Source organism: Ammodytes marinus (assembly GCF_949987685.1).
Source record: "Ammodytes marinus genome assembly, chromosome: 12".
NCBI classification, from domain to species: domain Eukaryota; kingdom Metazoa; phylum Chordata; class Actinopteri; order Uranoscopiformes; family Ammodytidae; genus Ammodytes; species Ammodytes marinus.
The window spans coordinates 28,209,094-28,219,968 of record NC_137216.1 but is presented as its reverse complement, the minus strand read 5'-3'; positions in this window follow the sequence as shown (position 1 = coordinate 28,219,968).

Below are 10,875 nucleotides of genomic sequence, written 5' to 3'. Positions count from 1 at the left end.
CAACTTGTATTATTATAAGTAGTTTATTTCCAATTTCTTCCGATTTTTGTATTTTAAAATAGGGGACAGTGCATACTAATGAACACCTGCGTTAACATGCTAGATTATAGGCAGTGGCTACTACTATCCTTAGTCCCTTTGGCAGGTTGCTGTAAAATATACAAGTTAAAACATATCGCAGACACAATATGAGTGACCTTCTGACAGCGCTTTGTATGGTGTAGTTTCTTAGCTGTTAGCTGCGATAAATGGCATTACGACTTCTTAGAAGGTTATAACAACACTGGTGTGTGTGTGTGTGTGTGTGTGTGTGTGTGTGTGTGTGTGTGTGTGTGTGTGTGTGTGTGTGTGTGTGTGTGTGTGTGTGTGTGTGTGTGTGTGTGTGTGTGTGTGTGTGTTATGGGTGGAGATTGGATGTATTAAAAACAAAATGTCTCATTCTACCTCAGGGGACCAACACACAGACACACTAAAGACACACTACACTCTAAACCAGTGACTAGAGTCAACTATAGCTTCACCTCTCAGGGTCACGGCAGAGATAATCTCATGTCAATGTTTACAAGGCGAAAGCAATGACCCTTAAATTATGTTTCTTCAGTGGAATGACCTTTGTCTGGGAGTTGCAAATCGAAGGGCACACAGTAACTCTTTTTGCAATTTTTTGTTTGAGTAACTTGACAATCAGGTGTTGTGTATTACCAATTCTGAAGCAGTATGAATTAAATTAACACAAGTTATTGACCTAAAAAACATCTTTAAATATATAAATGTATATTTGAAATTGTTGTAATGTAGTGCTGTGTGTGTGTGTGTGTGTGTGTGTGTGTGTGTGTGTGTGTGTGTGTGTGTGTGTGTGTGTGTGTGTGTGTGTGTGTGTGTGTGTGTGTGTGTGTGTGTGTGTGTGTGTGTGTGTGTGTGTGTGTGTGTGAGTGAGAGGCTATGGAAGGCTGAGATACAGTATTTTAAATTGCAAACTATAATTCTATTGCTGCGACTTCACATTTTAATAGCTTATTAAACCATATTGATTCCGGAGTATGTTGCACATCTTATATCACTATACCCTTCTAATCTATAATTCAGATAATTGCATTGCTGTGCTGTGCTGTCCTTTCTGAGAAGGAGAGATAGTGTGTGTGTGTGTGTGTGTGTGTGTGTGTGTGTGTGTGTGTGTGTGTGTGTGTGTGTGTGTGTGTGTGTGTGTGTGTGTGTGTGTGTGAGAGAGAGAGAGAGAGAGAGCTAGAGAGAGAGAGACCTACCCTATAAGGCTGAGACATTTCTTAAATTGCAAACTATAATTCCAATGCTACCACTTCATATCATAGCCACTAATTAAACCATATTGGTTGTAGAGTAAATGTGGCACGTTTTTTTTTTTTGTATCACTATCACTCCCTTCCAAATCCCATGGCTGCTGCTGCTTCCTCCTTGAGCGCCGCGGCTTTAGCAACGAGAACACACGGAGACAGACGGCTTACACTTTCTCCAGATTAATCTGCAGTCGCCGGCAACGCCTAATTGCATCTAATCAGGCGAATCACCGAATGCCACATGGTTATTTATTCCCCCGGATGCATCAGCTCACTGATAAAAACATTACAGGGACCCTCCTCTGCTTGTGTCGGTAACACACCATTGGAAAGGGCATCAGAGTGTTAGAGAGACAGGAGAAGTGTATTTGAGGAAAGATACATCAGACAGGGCTTGATGGGGGGAAAAGGATCACTTACTTACAGCTCTGGAAAAAAAATAAGAGACCACTCCAAATGTTCAGTGTCTCTCGTTTTACTATTTATAGGCATATGTTTGAGTAGAATGAACATTTCGGTTTTATAATATGAACTATTGACAACATTTTAATACCAAATTCCTACCAAAAATATTAGTCATTAAGAGCATTTCTATTAAGTTATGTAGAGAGGAAGATTGAAGAAAAATCCAGATTGGTCTCTTAATTTTTTCCAGAGCTGTACTAAACAGTGTGTATGTGAGGAAAGATACAGACAGGGCTTGATGGGGGGGGGAGAGGATCCCTTACTTAGCAGTCTGTGATATGCAGCTCACGTTATCCAAGTCCCAAGAAAGAATATAGGCTACAAGCAGGGGCGTGTAGAGACATTTTGGGGGTAAGGGGCTTAAGAAAAAAGAAGGGCAACATTTTTTATTTATTTATTTAAACAGTTTAGAGAATACTTTTGACATTGTCTGTGATATCGGTGTGCAATTCCTCTATCTGACGTCTATTGTAAACTGGCACCCTTTGGTTTACATACCCTTTGTTACATGCCCGTTCACAGAGCCTAGGCTGTGTATTAACACTGGATTTATTTTCAGCGCACATACAGTACAGACAGATAGTGGATCAAGAAGAGATATTCACTGAGGTGATTTTGACAACAAGCATTCTCCAGAATTTATGACTTTGCTTTTAATTTATGATGGAAATGTCCTTATGATGTAGAGTCAGGGACCCGGTAATAACATTAAATAAATAAAACTATACATTTTTTATGCATTTTATTTATTAAGGCCAATTTTGTACTCTGGGGTCACACGGGCATGGGTTCAAGCAGAGGGCATTCAATCTGTGTTATTAATGTTAAAATCATGACACCTCCCCTTTGAGAGAGGCCAGCTGTTGGAGTGAGTGCTCCAAAGATTGAGTTTTTCCAAAGTAAAAGCGTTTTGTGACGATGCATTTCCCATCAGAGACTAATTCATCAGATGGATTAAGAGGTGAACAATGGGGGCCTGTCTGAACATGGATCTATGGACGTGATTTAGGACAGAAACACTGACGTACTCACACTGATTCCTCTGATTTCTGCACTGACCCGGACAAGAGATGCTGGTGATTATTATCACACACACACACACACACACACACACACACACACACACACCACCCGTGTTTCGCAACAAATTCTAAATGTGGCGCCTCATTTATGTGAAAGCTCTTCAAATAAAAACAAAGTGAAAGAGTAGAAGTGTTTTCATACATGTAACTTTTAATCCTTAGAGGGCGGGTTTAGTGATTATGGAGAATGCTTTTTGTCAAAATCAGTGAATGTCTCCTCACGATCCGCTGCAGTGTTAATATACAGCGTAGGCTCTGTAAACTGGTATGTAAAGAGGTGTCTCTAAACAAAGGGGGGCCACTGTAGCAAGCACCATGTCTGTTACAGAGCCTAGGATGGGTATTAATACCAGATTTCTTACTTACTGTACTTCCAGGATTGGAAAAAAAAACCACTGTAAGGTCGAAAACATTCACGGAAACAATGGTGATGTGATAGCTCTATTGTGTATTGTGGTGTAGGTGGTTGCTGATCAATTAACTTGATAAACGATGCTTATGGAGACCTATAGTATTGTGCTGAACCAAAGAAACAGTTAGCACAGGAAAGTATGTAGACACAAGTCATCAGAAAAAAAACTATTATTGTTGGGTCAGACAAATTCACTTACAAGACATTCATAAGCCTCGCAATGCAAAAAAAAAAATAAAACAAAACACTATACAAAACGATCTTGAAGTAACACACAAGCTCACTTGGGGCCTATTTGGAATCTGAATAAATGACATTCAATATTTTGCAGACAGGCCTGGCATCTCTAAGCAAATACAGTATATTCCACACACACCAGACCTACTGCAGTGCTCTTGTTAGTCTCATAATAACAGTTGTGCTGTATGGTGTAGCTTCACAGGGATGGGTCAGAATATTTGTGATGCATTTTAATAGTTGGACAATGTAGTATTTCAGCAAAAAAAAAATGATCACCATTAAAGACGCGCTAGTTTTCAGGTTGGCAGTTTTTATGCTAAGTCTCTAAATCAAAGGATGGGAGCAGTGTAGGGAGTTGGCAACAATCTATATATGAGACTGCAAGTTCATTTTCCAATTAAAGTCTTCCTGTGGCTGAGCAGTGGAAAGATTCATTTTGGCTCTGTAGGCGAAGTTGAAAGTCCCGCTCTATTTTAACACCTTTTCAGACATGCAGGGGAGTGAGCGCGATAGTCTGACCGTTATTCGGAATAAATGTAACACACCCACATTTTTTTAGGGTTTTCAGTTGTTGTTTGACAATGGAAAACTTTATTTATTTAAAGAATAGCATGGTCATTGTGTTTGCTTTGGCAGGATCTTTATAGCAGCTCTGAACACGGCAGATTTAAAACAAAAAATGTGTGCTTGCTACCTGTTGCTTGATTGGTGGGAGATGACGTATTGTTAGAGAAACATTGAGAGAATCCCAAAATCTGGTTTGTTGCTCTCACTATATTTCAAACATTTATATATTTATCTTTTATTCCAACTCAGAATATGTGGCCAGAATCATAACAAGGAATCCACAAGAACATCAGACACAAATCATTGTTCCAAACAGAATTTCTCTTTGTCATCAATTTACCTTGCTGTATTTCTACTGCTATGTCCTAGCACATAGGAAAAGTTTTGGACCTGTGGATTCCAGATTCTTGAGAAGTAGTTGTTTATATATTTCCCACATTATTCACGGTTCATGAACACACCACTCAGGAGAAAGTAAAAGTAAAATATTTCCAAGTGTCAGAATCTCCCTTTAACTTTAGTGCAGTCAGTTGTAGTGGTGTATAGCTTGGCCTTTAGACACAATCCCCCTGTTGCCATGACACCCAGGCCTGCCATAAATACTCCTGGTATTTGAGAGGCAACATCCCCTCTAGGTTGAAGAACAGAAAAGTCACGGCCAGTTATATGTGAGCCTGCATCAATCCACAGCATTCTTAGATAGTTTAAAGCTATAGTGTGTAGCTTTTTCATATAAAATGAATGTCTGTAAGAATAAAGCCATGGCCAAATGAGTTGACACAAAGTTGATTAAGCCTATCAGCTCCACAAAACTCTCTCTGTATTTCTCAGTATGTATGGCAGCGTTTATAAACTGGTGTCGCCACATGACACTGGTGCAGGAGCTCAGGAAAATCCCCAAAGAAGAGCCCAAGAAATGTTTCAGTTGTTGATTCTACTGCTAAGAAAAAAACCTGGACGTACAGCAGTAGGTGTAAAATCCATGTGCGATCACTGAAGGCTTTACCTCATGTAGATGCACCGACAGTGTTGTTGTAATTACTCAGAATTCCTCATGGGGGATGACAAAAGCTACACACTCGCAGCTCCGTTCCAGTGCCCAATCTCAGTGCACAGAAGTTGTTATAGTAGCCTACATCACACTTTAAAATTCTCCTTTTCTTATCATTGTAACTTTTGACGGATGTACACCCGCCCTTAAGTAGAGACAGATAACAGTTTGGGTTAGAAGTTTAGTGGATGACTAACGAGGCTGAGGAAGATGTGACGTTTGAAACCAGAGTTGATTCACTCACTGGAGACGGAAATAACTGTCGCAGGAACGATCACACTTAAAAACAAAGTGACTTGAGACTTAATGGAAACAGTGAGTTCTGACATCGGGGGCGAGAGGTGATGATAGTTGGGATAAGTGTGTGTGTGTGTGTGTGTGTGTGTGTGTGTGTGTGTGTGTGTGTGTGTGTGTGTGTGTGTGTGTGTGTGTGTGTGTGTGTGTGTGTGTGTGTGTGTGTGTGTGTGTGTGTGTGTGTGTGTGTGTGTGTGTGTGTGTGTGTCACAGAGGAAGAGCGAGAGTGTGTGTGTGTGTCTTGTGTCTACTCTGTACTGTTTGTGTCTGTACTGTTTGTGTGTGTGTGTGTGTGTGTTTGAGAGTGAGAGTGAGTGTCTGTGTGCGTGTGTGTGTGTGTCTGTACTGTTTGTGTCTGCACAGTGTGTATGTGTGTGTCTATACTGTGTGTGTGTGTGTGTGTGTGTGTGTAGCCTACAGTGTGTCTTGTCAAGGCAAATCGGCAGCACTCCTTTTATGGCTAAGGATGGAGCTCAGTCTCCAGCCCCCTAAGGTTAACCGTGCCCCTGTGCATTTGGTTCCGTGAAACATTATCCACTAAATTTGTCTTCCACTATATATCTTGGCTCATGCACTTTGCCCCTGCCCCTTGATGCCCCCTACTAAAAACCTCACACACTCATAAACTCTATGCTAAGCCATAAAGTCATGTTTTATGTGTGCTTAGTTTTGGGAACTAGAAGATTTTCTCTGAACAAAAAAATATTTGAATATATAAAAAAAAAATCCTATATAATATTTGTTCCAAAGAAAAAATAAGGAGAAACATAATAATGAGGCATTAAGATCATTAAAGACATTACAAGTGAATATTACACACACACACACACACACACACACACACACACACACACACACACACACACACACACACGCGCACACACACACACACACACACACACAAAACAGACTGTTGTTTTATAATGTCAACTGACCTTTTTCCTTTCCTCCCATCATAATAACTACAATCACTTTGAGTGTTTTATTTTAGGGGTACTCACTAAAATGACTGATCCTTAATCCGGCAGGTCTGCAGTTTAGCATTATTACACAAGGGCCACAGGGCAAAACACACATGGCCAAAATCCCCCCAAAACTGTTCTATAATCATACCTTCTGTTGTTTTTCAAGAATTACATTTTTTATTTTTTTATTTTTTTATTAGATAGTACAGAGTTGGAACAGAGAGACAGAGAGAGAGGGGGGATGACCTGCAGTAAAGGTCCACGGGTCGGATTTGAACCCACGACCACTGCAACGAAGGCCTGAGCCAATATGGTACGCGCTCTATGCACTACGCCGGAGCGCCCCGAGACATTTTTTTTAAAGGGATTTTGATGTTTATCCATGTGTTGGAGCGGTATCTGGTTATAGTCATTGGCTATAAACCACAATATACTGTATATATACACATCGGTATATAATTAATATAAATTGTGTATCGTATAAGGAAAAAAGTGAACGAGGAAGTGGGCAAGAAGTTGTCTGTATACACACGTCAATAACTGTGTATGGTTTGCGTAGATAGCAACGTCCAAATATATAGATTAGGTCCAGCAGCACTGTTTCGCTTATAAAGAATAATTTACAAGTATATTATGCTTATATTTACCACACCACTATGTCAGTATGCTTGAGATGTTACTGCATTAGTAGTCACATTGAAATCTTAACTTTAATTGCTCTTAATGTATATTTTTGTTCTTATTTAATATCATTCTTATTAATTCTCTCTCTCTATCTGTACTTGTGTCTGTCCTTGTGTTGCTTGGACACCTGGATTCTCCCTCCGAGGATCCATAAAGGCTTATCTTATCCAAACCATCTTCACAGTCCAGTTAATTAAAGTTTACACAATGTAATATATTATGCAGACACTGTATTCTTTCCATGGAAATGCTGCCTGGTTTATTACAGAGCAGCGGAGGGGAGTAGAAACTGGGCCCACTAGTGTTTACTTTGCATTCAAAATGGTTTAAAGGTGGAGTCAGTGATTTTGTAAAACGCTTTTCTTTTGTTGTAAAAATCAGTGAATATCTCCTCACGATCCTGTCCGTACTTTGTGTGCGCTGAAAAAAAATCTGGTGTTAATACACAGCCTAGGCTCTGTAAACTGGTATGTAAACAAAGCGGCCCACCATTGCTAGCAACATGCAATTTACAGAACCTAGGCTGTGTATTAACACTGGATTTCCAGCGCACACACAGTATTGTCAGGTAGCGGATCGTGAGGAGATATTCACTGATATTTTTTTACAACAAAAAGTAACAAGAATTCTCCAAAATCGCTGACTCCACCTTTGATGTTGCTGTCATTTTGTCAATCATATAACATCTCTTAGTAAATAGCCTTTCTTTCTTGCTAAAGTACTTGAGAGCTTTTATTTCTTAAGCATTCTCCACCGGTAATTGGTCTGAAGAAGGCAAAGGGAACCTGCCGTAAAGACGAAGGTTATTGAAGATATTGAAGTGCTTTCAATGACTAACGCTGAAGAATCGGCCCTTTGTTGGTCTCAAGGGTGAAATAATTAAAACCCTTGAGATACAAACAAATGCAGCAGGCAGGCAGGCAGGCAGACACACACACACACACACACACACACACACACGTACGTACTTGAGCTGTTTGATTTCCTTATTTAAGCAAAGCTCTGAATATGCATGAAGCTATGATGGTGATGATGATGAAGCAGGCACACACACAAACATACAAACACACACACACACACACTGACACACTAACACACACACACACACACACACACACACACACACACACACACACACACACACACACACACCAATAAACACGGAGGGAAATGCAAATCCAACCCAAAGCAGGCAGAAGCTGCAGGTGTACAATGCTTTGACAATGCGCTGCCAAACTCATACGTCACAGGCATTTTCATGTACTGTACAGGTAATGCTTCAAAAGTTAAAGTCCTACATGTGTGATTTTCACTGCTAAAATGCAGAGCATGTAATTGTGTAATTTTAACCAAAGAATCCTGGGAGTGCTTGTATGGCATGGTAACAGTCCGCCTACACTGTCCACCTATTTATCAGTGTCTCAGCGCACAGTTTTGGCTACAAATGGTTTAAGAATTCAATTTCTATTTTGTTATTGTCTATTGTTCCTTTAATGATATTATTTCTTGGGGGTTCTTGCATAGAGCCTTGGGGACCCTAAGCAACGTTAATATCGCTCAAATGGCTCAGACAAGTAAAAAATAACCTTACCAAAAAGCATCATAGTTTACTTTAAATTCTCGTAAATTTTCTGACTTTGCTAAACTTCAGTTGACTTAACCTTCAACTGCTCTTCACCAGGCTGTATCTAAAGGCTGTGAAACACCACCACTTTCAGATATAGCTGTGAATTATATTGAGTAGCCTAAGCATCCCCATTAAAAATCATTTAAATGTAGGATTTCATTTCACAGGCTTGACTAAATTCCTAAATGTCTTTACTGATGTGGAACTTGCAGCTGAGCTCTTTTGCCAATGGAGATTTGAAGACCAATCCGACAAATTTATTCTTGTGGAAAAATTCAAAAATAACAACTTGACCAAAAAGCAGTCCAGTGCCAGTACATCTAAGCTTCAGTTAATGAAAAATGTAATTCCGCTAAAAATATTTCAGTAAGAATTCCTTACAATGCATGTGAGGATAGCGGCTTTAGTTTTAGTTTTTTTTTTAGAGTTTTCCAGTAAGCTAACCAACCCAGTTATAGCGTCAGGATCTATTTTTAGCAAATGCTTGGATCATGGAGATTATGAGAGTGCAGTAAATGACGGATGTTTGACACAGAAAAGCTGCTGTGTCTGTGTGTGTGTGTGTGTGTGTGGATATCCATTTAATCATATGGCCACACACACACACACACACACACACACACACACACACACACACACACACACACACACACACACACACACACACACACACACACACACACACACACAGAGGGCCTGGGGCTTCCTGCAGCAGACATGCACACTCACACACAGAGTTTAAAAGGGGGCTTTGCTAGCATTGCTATCTGTAGCTCTGACGCTTGAGTTTTCCTGTGGAGAGGGGCCTGACTTGCCCACAGCATCCTGCTCAAATACTCTACGGGGGGAATGTCAGTTAGATGCATCCTGTGTGTGAGGCATTTTGCTTCCAGTTTTATACTTAAACAGTGAACACACAGCCAAGTTTAAACTAGACACTGCAGGTTTTTTTTCCAAGTCAAAGTTTTTTTTTTGTCAGTTCTGATATATGAAAGACATACATCAGAATGGAAAAGGCGTTTATCACTGGCCCACGGTGCAATAGGAACGATAAAAATAAAATATATATAGAGTAGAATAAGATTTTTTTTTTTTTTAACCTTTATTTATACGGTAAATCCCATTGAGACCGAAGACTCTTTTTCAAGGGAGACCTGTTTTCCTTTCCCATGTTACCATTCACACACACATTCATACACCGATAGCAGGCTAACTATCGACATTCACAACATTTACATGAGACACATTCTAAATAAGAGTAAAACATTTTAACTTATAGATATCATCAAGAGATTTCGCCTTACTAACATTAAAACAATAATTTACTGTATAAGACGTTTTTTTTTGGAAAAGTCTGAATAAATATACACATTTGGCAATAAATAACGTAATACTTGAATTTTTCCAATATATTACTAACTGAAGTTTTTACTGAACAGATTTTGGATACAGCCTTTTCTCATTTAATAAATATAAAAACACCATGTTCAGGTCTCGAAAATGCATTTTTTAAATAAACACCTACATGTACATTTTGGACCTTTTGATTCAGGCTATACTAGTATGAAAGAAGACGTATGTTATGGAAGCAAAATATCCAATTGAATGGCTGGACATCTTTGCCTTTTGATTATTAACGTTAAGGATTAATTTTTGTATTAGAAGTTTTCCAGAAATATTAGAATGAATATTAAAATTTGACATTTTCTAACTAGTTATGCGTACTTTTGCATAACTTTTAAAAGACACGTATTGCAATCAGAATAGCCACAAATAGCCAGAAATCTAACATATAAACCATTGCTTGAGTGGCTGGACATTGTGTCCTCCGTGAACATTATTACGCCAGGGCTTCAGTTTCTGTTTCCCTTCCGTCCTCTGCAGAGTTTTAACAACTGTAATCATCATCATCAGTTTCCTAATTTGGCCGTGTTGCTCGGTGCACATGCCTCATGTCCTGAAACAGCTCCTCTTGGGTCGCTCAATGTGCAGACAGACACAGTAGCAGCAGACTGGAGTGGACTGAATGGTAACAACATGGTCCATCTTCACGTTCCTACAAGTATAAGTTATTGTATAAGGAACACAGGCGGCTAATTGAATTGAATACAAATAAATTATTGAGCTGTGAAAGACACAAATAGACAAATAGTGCAAACATCCATGAGCAGTGTA